Source organism: Agelaius phoeniceus, chromosome 9, assembly GCF_051311805.1.
Source record: "Agelaius phoeniceus isolate bAgePho1 chromosome 9, bAgePho1.hap1, whole genome shotgun sequence".
Taxonomy (NCBI): domain Eukaryota; kingdom Metazoa; phylum Chordata; class Aves; order Passeriformes; family Icteridae; genus Agelaius; species Agelaius phoeniceus.
Window position 1 is genome coordinate 20,298,265 of NC_135273.1, and position 11,345 is coordinate 20,309,609.

Sequence of the window (11,345 nt, forward strand, 5' to 3'; positions counted from 1 at the left end):
CAGTTCTGGTTTGCATATTTCAACAGTCTTTTAGAATTAGAGTAGGTACTCAGAAAGTTACCAGACTGCAAGTCTGGAAGGGAAAAAACAAAACAAAACAAAACAAAACAAAATTCCAAGTAGTTCTGTCTTTTATGACTGCTACTGTTTTGTTACAGAAGGGCTGGAGGAGGAAGGCACAGGAAAACTTGTTAAAGTTGTTCACCCAATTTGTTTGAAGTCACTTGCATCTGTATCTTATGTATTGATCTTATCTGATACCATTTTGAAGGGAGGAAGAGGAGAAGAGGGAGATTTCTTCTGATACAGTGTTCCCCATCTCTATCCCCAGATAGGATGAGATGTGAACTGCAAAAGCAGGGAAAATCAGCAATTCCATTTCAGGCAGCTTTTGAGAGTCCTTCTCAGGGGTTATTACACATAATGTAAGTAGAGTAAATGTCTTGCCTTTGCTTCAGCACTGTCCATGCCCAAACAACAGCATATAGGGGACAGATCCCCACCTAATATAATGCAATACAATACAAAGAAAAATGGGCAAAGATACATTGGCTTCAGCTGCAGCAATAACTACCATCTCTGTCTTGTGATTCTTTGTACTTTACTTGCTTAAGATTTCAGAACTGAAAAACTTTGAACTATGAGTTATATTTTAAAACTAGCAAGCAAACAGCTGTAACTGGAAGTTTGTATACTACTCTTCTGATCAAGACGTTTTTATCTCCTGTGTATTCTGAAGTATCATTCCACCATTACTTCTTTTGCAACATAATTTTACGTGATGGAATTGTGATAACTGTTAAAAGAAGCCCAGCCACAGCAAAACAGTGCCAATCACATTGGCAGATACTCCCTTGGATTATTTTTTCTTTCAAATTTGCAAGTTTTTCCTTTTACTGAGATGCTGCCTGTGTAGTTCACATCATTTATGAGCCCATCCTGGGGTACTCCCAAAGCAAGTGTGAGCAGGTGCAGCCATGACGCACACACTGCACATTCTCTTTAAGCAGCCAGACATCTGCTTGGCTGTATAAAAGAAGCAGGCCCTGCTTGACAGGAAAAGGGCAATGCTGCCAGGAAATAGCAGAGGTGAGAGGTTATGGCCCATCTGATGGGTCCTAAAATTCACAAAACAGAGAAATCATCCGTATGCCACAAGCATGGATTTCCTGGGGCAAGGCAGAAAGGGAAGCCGCAGTGGAAAGCTGTGCTCCTCACACTAATTCCCAAGCAGCAGTGAGGACAAGTCTATCACATTCTGCTGTCCTTCTTTACTAATCCAGCAGGACTGAAGATTGAAAAACCCACTGCATGCAGTTGGTCTAGCAGAAGGAAAGAGACAGCAGTGTCTCACTATGGACAGGGTCCAGAGTTACACAGTACTACTGCTCTCTCAGCCCTCCCAGAAGCTGCTGGAGCCTCAAACCCCATTCTCCTCACTATGTCATACATAAAGCCAGGGCTTTTCTCCCTCAGCTCTGTCTTCTTGTTCAATTCCTCTGTCTTTTTGTGCATTGATCTTTGCAGCAGTCATTGGTGCTGGAAGCCAAACCAGTCTTTACTTCTCCACCACCTGCACTATTTTGCTGTCCAGTCAACTCACCTCAGGCTTGCAGTGCCAGGCTCAGACCAGCTCACACACCTGCCCCAGAGCTCAGCAGTGGCTGCTTCCTCCCAGCCTGTCTCTGGGTGCTGCCTGGGGAGGCTTGTCCAGCAGCCCCCTCTCCCAGGGTGCCTGGGTGCAGGGAAGCTCTGCCCAGCACAAAATGCTGATGCAAAGTGCAGTGAATTTGACTCCTGAAGGCTGCTCGCACAGGCATCCTGCAGTTATTAATAGCCAAAGGCCCAGAGGGCAGAGTCTCAGATAGCACTGCTGCCATCCCTGAGGAAAGAAAAGGTTGCACCTCAGGTCTCCTGCAGTCACTGTCTCAATGTCCAGGAAGACCAGGCACTCCATAGGCAGCTCACTTCTTCCTCCTCTTTGTTCAAATAAACATGCAGTTCCTCCTCCTATTGCTTTTTGATGCAATTCATAAAATCTTCTCAATATCCTGCTTGTCAGTAATGCCTCAAAAGCTATCTTGGGTCTTGGTGTGTTTTACACCCTCCTTCTGCCTCTTCTTAATCAGTCATCCCAGTGTCCCCTAGGCTCTCATACATATTTCCTAAAATGCTTCAGAAAATACAGAAGCAAAATAATAGTATGCATGAAGCAAGAAGTAGTAGGAAAACCCACAAAGTCTAGAAAGCTATTTATAGAATTCTAGGAAGTAGGTATTAAATATGTATGGGAAACCCAACTGAACCAAAGATCAAGGAAATTAATTTCCAGATCTATCAGGAAATTGGAGTTGATAGTCTGCATTTGGTGCAGCTTTTTACATTCAAATAACTCCCCTTAACTCCTGTTCATTATGAGGTGACTCTCCCTCTTTTTCCTGCTTACCCAATTGGGTTCTGGTTTTAGGATGAAGAAAACATATCTCATTTTACTGGAGTACTCAAAAATGAACATACCTTTCAGTTTCTGAATAAGGCAAAAATCCTCCAGAAAACATTGTCTTAGTATTTCACATTGGAAGATCAAATCCCTAGTGGATCAAAATCAAGTTGTCCATTGAATAATCCCAGAGTCTAATGAGGAGAAAAAAAACCAAAACACAGTTGTGATTATAATAGAAAATCATTTGGAAAAAGAATTGCAAGCAAAGTTGATATAAAGGAACATCAGGACATAGCCACTTTCCTTTTTCCCTAGACTTTGCTGCTGTTTTTTCCTGCACCAAATGCATATAAAACTTTGCAGTATGGTAACTGGGGTGAAAGCACCACGTGTTAATCCCCAGTACTGTTAAGAAGGTCCTGTAGAAGACTGCTGAACATTCCTATGGGCAATAGGAAAACAGTTTTTATATCCTGCTTGGAGTTAGGGCACACATGGCATTCTCCTGGCCTAATGTTTCCCATTTTCCTCTTGCTTGCATCCATATAACCACGATGTATACTTTGCATTGTGCCTATTTCACAGCTCTGATTCTCCCTCATTTATATCTACTGTAAGAGCATGATGTACATGTTCCACTGCCCATGAGAGCGCTGCATCCTTCACTGAGCTGGGGTGAGACACCAGAGTGATGTCCAGCCCAGATCCTGCCCTCACACTCCCATGCCAGTGATTCAGGAGCAAATCCCTGGAGCAGTTCCAGTGTAAAATAAGCACAATTAAACTGTAAATACCCACTGCCTGCTCTGGGCACCATCACAGAGCTTCATGCCTGGTGAAGGCATTTACATCTGCACAAAGGAGGGTGTCAAATGCTACAGTCACAGCTGACCATCTGTCCACACGTCACACCCACTCTGCACAAGTGCAGGTGGCCATAGAGGAGCGGGTCTCTTGGTGCTACCAAGCCCTCCTCACTGCAGATTGTACAAGGAGGAGTGTTTTTCTCACCATGGTAATTCTTCTGGATTGGTTTAGCACCGTGCTTGACATTTGGCCAGAGTGCCCAGTGTCTGCTGTGACATCCAGTTGTGCTCCTGGAGATGCTGTTCTCCTATTCAAATTCCTGTGCTCTAAATACTCATTCATCATTCATCAAGGGAGGGTGGTGGCATATGGAGGGACAGAGTGAGAAAAATACAATGTGCTGCTTTATTGCTTAAAATCAGAGCCCTTTGCCTCTCCTTTCCCAAAGGCATGAGGTAGAGTTACATCTAAATTTAAGAAGTTTCTAGCTCCATTTTGATAATCATCAGAGAAATTAATGTGATTTATATCATCAGGTGAGAAGCTGAGAAATGCAGCTACCATTATTTGGCACCTTTTTGTGGTAACTAGGCTGATGCTAAACTCTGCCTCCTCTCTACTTCTTCGAGCAGCTGTTTTCAGACCATTCTATAGCTGTTGTTTTATTTCTCCAGTCATCTCCTGGGCCTACCTGAGCACAAATTACCCCTTAGGGGAACAGTTTGTGCCAGCTGGATATCATGTGGAACCTGATGGGTTTTGAGGCATGGTGTATCTCCAAAAGATGATGTAGCAGGGAAGTATGTGATTGCTCTTCCCTGTGACATGACCTGGTGCAGCTCTGCTTCCTCCCACCCCAGGCAGCTGCAGAGAGAGAGAAGCTGAGCATGCTGGAAGGGAGCAGAGTGCCCCATGGTAATTGGAAGTGAGCAGGAAACAGATGTGTTTCTTTATCAGTTCCTCTCATAAAACTGAAGTGAGACTAGGATAAAGCAATAGCAAGAAGAAGGCATGTCTAGCATGGTGTGTGAAGATCTCAATCAGACTGTGAGCAGGCATGTCCTGCAGTTAGGACCAGGAACAAGGCACTGACAGTTCAGGATGAGCCAGCTCCAGGAGACAAGAGCCTGCTGTGGATCCCCAGCCTAAAGGGCAAGAGGCAGGCAGGATCAGGGCCAAGGCCAAGGATGCTGAAGTCCAGATTTAAAGAGTGATGGGAACTGTGGTCTGATGGGAACAAAGCATATGTTTGTCTAGTTACAGTCTCATGTGAGAAGTATACATATACCAGGTGAGAAATGGGACCTAAGAGTGCATCTGGGAGGAATTGAATGGAGCCTGAGCCCTGAACCCATTAGTATGGCACCAGGATTTATAGGGTGATTTGTATAAGGCACTCTTGTATCTGACACTTAAGCACCAAGACACACCTTAAACTGAGATTCTTACCTCCTACCCTATCTTCAAATAAAATTATGTCTTTATTTTCAGTTTCCACACTGAGTACTAAATCCTGCTTGTTTCTCCTTTCTATACACAGTTTCTCCTGAGACACAGGAATGTCTAGAGTGGGTCTAGCAGAGACTTCACTTGTGTCCTGCCACAGTGCCAAGTTCAATGGCTTTTTTGCACTGGAATATTTTACCAATCTTCTATCCCTGCCATAAATAATGCAATGAACTCAGAAGAAGATACCTGTTATCTTACTGTTATCTTACCCACTCATACTAGTCAATGCTAAGGGGTTTTAATCACTACAAGCTGTACTTGAGGTGGTTCAGTTTTCTTTAGGATGGAAGGATTTACCTGGACCATGAGGTGGTTTGGTGGCTAAATTCAATCCTTGCATAAGTACACGGAATTTCCATTAATGCCAGTGGGGTAGTATATGTGCTGCCTGTAGGACTTTTCACCCCTTCAGAGAGTTTATAATCATACAGGAAAATGTCTTTATTTCACTGTGAGCACCTCCTTCTTTCCAAATATACCTTTTGTTTAAGTGACCTGAGGAACAGCCTAAACCAAGCATGTATCTTCAAAATTAATTTATTTTCGCTCTGCATTCTTGTACACCTAATTTCAAATGATCTAACTTGAAGTTGTCAATGCCTACAAACTTATTTAGAGAGTAGCATATGAAATCTGCTTTATTATGCTGCTAGATGGACACAAGCAGTACTTCAGTGAAACATCAGCAGCAGAGCTGTGTCCAGAGCACATTTTGATCATGTAGAAGTCAGGAAACAGCATCAGTATTCACCACTTTAATTTTTCCAAGATGGAGAATTAAACCTTGCCCTTGCTCTTCTTTTTCCCTGATGCCCAGGACTGATCTTTCTTGAAAGTATTCATAAACAGCAGATTCCAACATGACTCAATCTGTTCTGAAAAAAAGTTGCAAGACTCTTGATTTGGCGCTTTTTTCCTGGTTATTGTTATGGTGATGATGATGAAATAAATATAATTTTTGTTATTGTAAAATATTTCACGTGTTCTTAACCTGTTCCAGTTTACAGAGACATCAGAGAGACTTGTAGCACCAAAATAGGAGAAATAATAAATTCCAGGCTCTTTTGTACCACTAAGTGGGCTTAGTGCACAATAAGACATAGGACTGGGACAGAAATATGTGGGATTTGAGTACAGAGCTGGAGTGTGTGTGGAAATAGCTGCCGTTCCCGTGGTGTGTTACTTGCTGGGCAGCCTGTTTGTCTGGGTGACCCAGGAATCCCCTCCGAGCTGCAGCAAGCCCCTGGCTGCCAAAACTCTCTGGTATGAGCCTGACCTTCTCCTCTGCTATGTGGGACTGAGCAACACCATATGTGAACGTCAAAAGAGGATAGATTAGGAAGAAAGGACTTCCTAAGATTTTAAACCCTCTAGACTTAACACGACATCAGGCGAATGCCAAACCCGCAGGTAGCTCAGAGCAGAGCAGTGGCTACATCTAGTGGCAGTGGCAGCTCTAGGTCTGAGCTGTCGGGAACAGCCTTGTCTGTCTTCCCTGTGTGCCGCGCACTTCCCGCTGTGCTCTTCGCTGCACATCCTCCTTCCGTCGGGTAGGATTGTTTGGGGGTAGATATCTCCACTAGACACCTTACTATTTTCTGGTTTTAAACTTCTCTCTAAGATGGGTACCGAAGGCCAGGTTAATCCCTAGGCTGCTACATAGCTGTTTAGTAATCCTTTGGCTTGGCAGGCTCCTGTTCCACCTTTCAAAGTCTGTTTGTCTGGCTCCTTCTGACACGATCTGCTCCGAGAGGAAATGACTCTCACTTGAGAAGGTTGTAGAGGTTAACAGGGAATTTAATTAAGAGCCCTAGATACAGTAACTGCCCTGCAATGTGTCAAACCATCTGGAGTAGCTCATAATCCTACTTTGTCAGATTTATTAAGCAAAACAAGATACAGTCCTAATCTGCAGCCTTGCATCTGTATACTCACTTTTCTGGGAGCTGTGCTTCTGGTTGGACCAAAGCTTAGGTTTGGCATCAGCAAATATTGCTGACCCTTTCTGCATTTTCTCATGGCAAGTCCATCAGAAATATGCTGGATACTCCTACAACCTACCTGCAGACCACTGCAAAAGGAAGCCCTCCTTGCAATTAATCCAACAAACATCCACAAAATTATACTTGGACAAATGTCCAGAGCCCACAGTCTAATCCTACAGCTGATCCCAGAGTCTTTTGCAGTGCTTAGGATGTTCTATCTGTGAGTGAGGTATGTCTGGGAAAGGCAACCTGCTAACACTTGTCCTAAACTGAACACAATGAACCTCTCAGGACCCAGAAACTGAGTAGATTTTAACATGAACTGGGTTAAGTTTAGAGTGAGAATTATATTTGGAGCCTGGGAAAACAATGGGATATATTTGATTTTCTGACTGACTTGTTTTTCTGATATCTTGGCTAATATTAAGTTGAATTGTTCAGTGCAAGTTTCTATTTGGATTCATCAGAGCTGACCATCTTACACTGATACTGGATTTACAAGCAGAGGGTAGGGTTTATATTGGAACAGGCTGAGGGGCAGTCATGGGGCAGGCCAGCTCAGGCTGGCCCACAAATGTCTTCAACCTGTCAGTGAGTGAGTATTTTATAGTCTGTAGTATCAAAGTTTTGGATCTCACTTAAGTTTTTGCTTCCATGGGGCTTTTTTAATGTATAGGGGCTTTAAGTACAACATAGGTGTTTTTATTGCTGGGAGATCCCATCCTTTTTTGAACTCCTTATATTCTCTTGTCCTTAGCAGTTTGTAGTAGGTAGTGCTAAATGCATGTGCTGTACACATAGCAATTCCTCCTGGGTGCCAAGCAAAGAAAATTACAAAATGCCACATGTAAAGTGCATATCACAAGTTTATTTCTCTGCACAAACAAATAGAAAGTGATTGTACATTGGAAAAAAAAAAAAGACAAAACAGAAAAGGAAAAAAGGTATTTCCATAAACAAAGATGCCAACTCTGTTCATCTGGAGTCACATCTTTCACCAGACAGAGCACTGCTGCTGGGCTCCCATTTTCAGAGCACTGATGGGTCTCTTCTAGGAAAAGGGTTTAGTAGGGGTGCTGGATTTTATAGCAGAAAGGGAGCATATTCTTTATGAGGAACAATCTTGCCTCACACAGTGCTCATGTCTGGCATCAGTGACTCCTCATCACACCAGTCTCTTCTGAGATGCTTCCTCCCAGGTGCTGCAGGATCTTGAGGTTTTCTTTGGTAAGTGTTCCCATATATTGAGAGGGAAGGGACTGTTACTTCTGAAGCAAAGATAAAACCCCTGAATTTCCAGAGCTGCAATGTGTAGCCTGCAGCATGCTAGAGAGGAGGTATGATAGGCAGTTTTAAATCAGAGCCCATGAAGACATCTTCAAATACTTAACAAGGGAACACTGGGGTTTGGCCTACCACTGCAGCTTATAACTTAGCAGGTGGGAGCTAAAACTTGTCAAACAACTGTTTATGTCTGTGCTTGTTCAACAGCTGAGGAATTAGACATTTGGAAAGGCTCAAGACAAGCTTACATGTTTCTAAAGTATTCCTTGTATCCTCACCTGTGACCTTTTTAACAGGCCAGCCACAGTATTTTCATGAGCAGACATTAGCAGAGCTGCTTAAAGCCAGCAGTAGTTCAGGTTTCTTCTTTAAAACTTAACAGATGCATTTCAGTATTATTTCTCATGTCATGCTACTTGCAGCTACAGGCCTTATTTGGGATACACCACGAGCACTGTAGGCCTCATCTGCAACAGCCTCTGCTTCTGCAGATCAGTCCTGTGTCAGCATAGGATCCAGAAAAGTTTGTGAGGGGCTGAAATCTATTAAACTACTTCAGTTTTGCTTCTAAACATAGCTTTGAAGCAAGGATGTAAGTAAAATTCAGGATTCCCAGCCTCCTGTTCTTTTCCTTGCTCTTATATTTTATATTTGTTCTCCAGTCAAATGTAAATTTTTCATTTCCTGCCCATTACATTATCAGAAATGATGGGGCAAATGCATTTATTCTACTCACTTGGATCATGATATCTAACATTGAATGGTGTTTGGCAATCACTCCTCAGCAGAAATCATTGTCTCCCAGAAATCTGGAGTGGGATCACTAAAATACTAAACCCATGCAATCTCCCTTACATACTGACGCCAGACTTCTCTATTTTTCCAGTGGCAAAATGAATTTCCTGAGACTTTCAGGCTCTGAGAGCACTTAATTTTAGGAGCCTGAGGGAAAGGGATACTGGAGTAAGATTCAAACTTTCTGAGGTTATTTCTTGACTGCAGAATTATGTTGAGCACCTTTCCTCTGGTCCACACAACCCCTCTCTACACCTGAGTTTGGTAATGCTTTCAACCTGGGCTAGCTTGTCTGTCTAAGGCTAATGGCTTAAATCACTGACCAGGGACAGACAACACTCCACAAGATGAGAGACAAAGCTTTTGGAGCACTGCTACTTCTTGACTTCCTTCATAGAGCTTTCCTACATAAAATAGAAGATTCCTCCCTCCATGTTTGGGAAGAGTCACAGAGGTTCAGTTTGCACACAGGTCTTTTTTTTTTCTTTCTTGTTTTTTTTCTTCTTTTTTTGTTTACTTTTTTTTATCTTCTTTTTTTTTTTTCCCCAGAAATGCTGGCAATGAAAAGCAGTACAGGATGAGTGAGAAAGCAATCATCTGAGATAGGTTTTATAGCATGGCTGCTCCCCTTCACTGGAGCTAAATGGATTCTGGTGATCTGAATTAACTCTGGGGTGATGATTTCTCCTAAGACATCCTCTCTGGGGCTTTTCAGGGACACAGTCTCCTCATCAATTCAGGTTGGCTGCTCCTATGTCATACAACCAGATGCAGCATCTCTTCTGACTCAGCCTCACCTTTGGCCATTAACTCAAGGTATTCCCATGCCTTTTCTTACAATCCTCTCCCACAGTTGATAGTGTGCCAAGTAAGGTGTAAGTTCTGTCCTCCTCTCTTCCCAGCATGCTCATGATATATTTCAGGGCCACCAGGAATGTGCAGTGCAAACACAGGTGTGCAAAAAAAGTCCAGCCAGAGTGGGAAGGATTCAAAGGCAGAATTGTGAATTACTTCTCCTTTTCTCTCATTCTCTCCCTCCGAAGAGGTCCAGGGTCAGAGGTGCTGGCTAGGTTTTCCAGCCTTCTTTTTCTTCACAGGAGAGCACACATGAAAAATCTCCAGGTGCCCACAGAGAAAGACTTTCAAGCCTCCAAGAAAAAGTGGAGCCCCAGCTGTCATGAAAATGCTACACATCATAAACTCTTGCTGTGCAGAGGAAGGTTGGCTTAGATTTATTATGAAACAACACTAGCTGCACTGCATACAGACTGCTTCAGACTCATTAGCATTCCTTTTTTTCCCCCAGAACCTACACTTTTGTATATCCAAAGTTTGTGCTCAGTCCAGTCAGGGAATAGCTACTGCTTGAAGCAGAGGAGCAAGTCTAATGAGAGGGAGACTTGTCTCAAGGAGAGAGGGCTTTGAGACCCTCATTCTGCCTCCTGTACACATTCCTCTGGGTTTTGCAAAAGGCTGGGCAACCCTGACCCAGAAAGAGGTGGCAAACCCCTTCCCTGCAGCTGGGGCATCTGCTGTGTTTGGAGCCAGATTTCCAGGAGCAATGCTTTCTTGGTGTACTTGTGGGATCGCACTGGAAAAGTGGCTGCTGGCAAAGGAGGATCACAAGCAGAAAGTAAATGGCCAGGAGGTGTGTAAACCAGTGTATAGATGACATGCACACACACATGCACAGTCCCTACTAAAATGCTGAATTCTTCCTTGGGAAGGCAGTGCTTCCTTCCTGTATGCCTGTAGTGTGGAGATGAAGTTGGAGGCTAGCCTGGGACATTCAAGGAATAACCAGAACTGTTTCCCTAGCATCACCAGCAAACTGAACTCTGTGTATGTGTATGACTGCAGATCCTCTGGGATTCTCAGAGCACTTCTGTTTTTACCAAATAGGCCCCACAATAATACCTAAGTTGTTTCATATGAAGTTTTACTTGTGACTTTCTGTTTCCTTGACCTCCACTTCCATGCTGAGAATGTCTGTAAAGGCCCTCTGTTTCCCCCTCATCACAAAGCTTTCAGCAAGTTTTATGTCATGACCCATTTCTAATTTAGTCCCACTTCTGTCCTGAACTAAACCAAAAGATCATGAACAAATGCATATTCAGTCCTGTCTCATTTTAAAGCCAACTGTACTTCCTCCCATGCAATCCACCTTTCTACTTACAGCATCCATATCCTGTTCAGTGGGACTGATGCTGCAGGGCCTTTCTTTGTGCCAACCAGACACTGCCTGAGCTTAGCTTTGATTTTGTGTATCCTTAAAAATGGATACTTCCTCCTACAGTTCCCACAGGTGGTGATAGCCCCATCAAGCCCCCTCAAAGCCCCTCTTTGACAAACTATTTCCAGACCTGATAGTGGTAATTAGTACCAGCTAGGATGACTCTCCTTTTTAGCCCCAGCCCTGGTGGCTGGAGAAACAGGCACACATGGGCACTCTTGGGCTCAGCCACACGGCCCACATGTGCATGGGCAAACACCACTGCTCACTCTGCTCTCTTGCCTTCTTT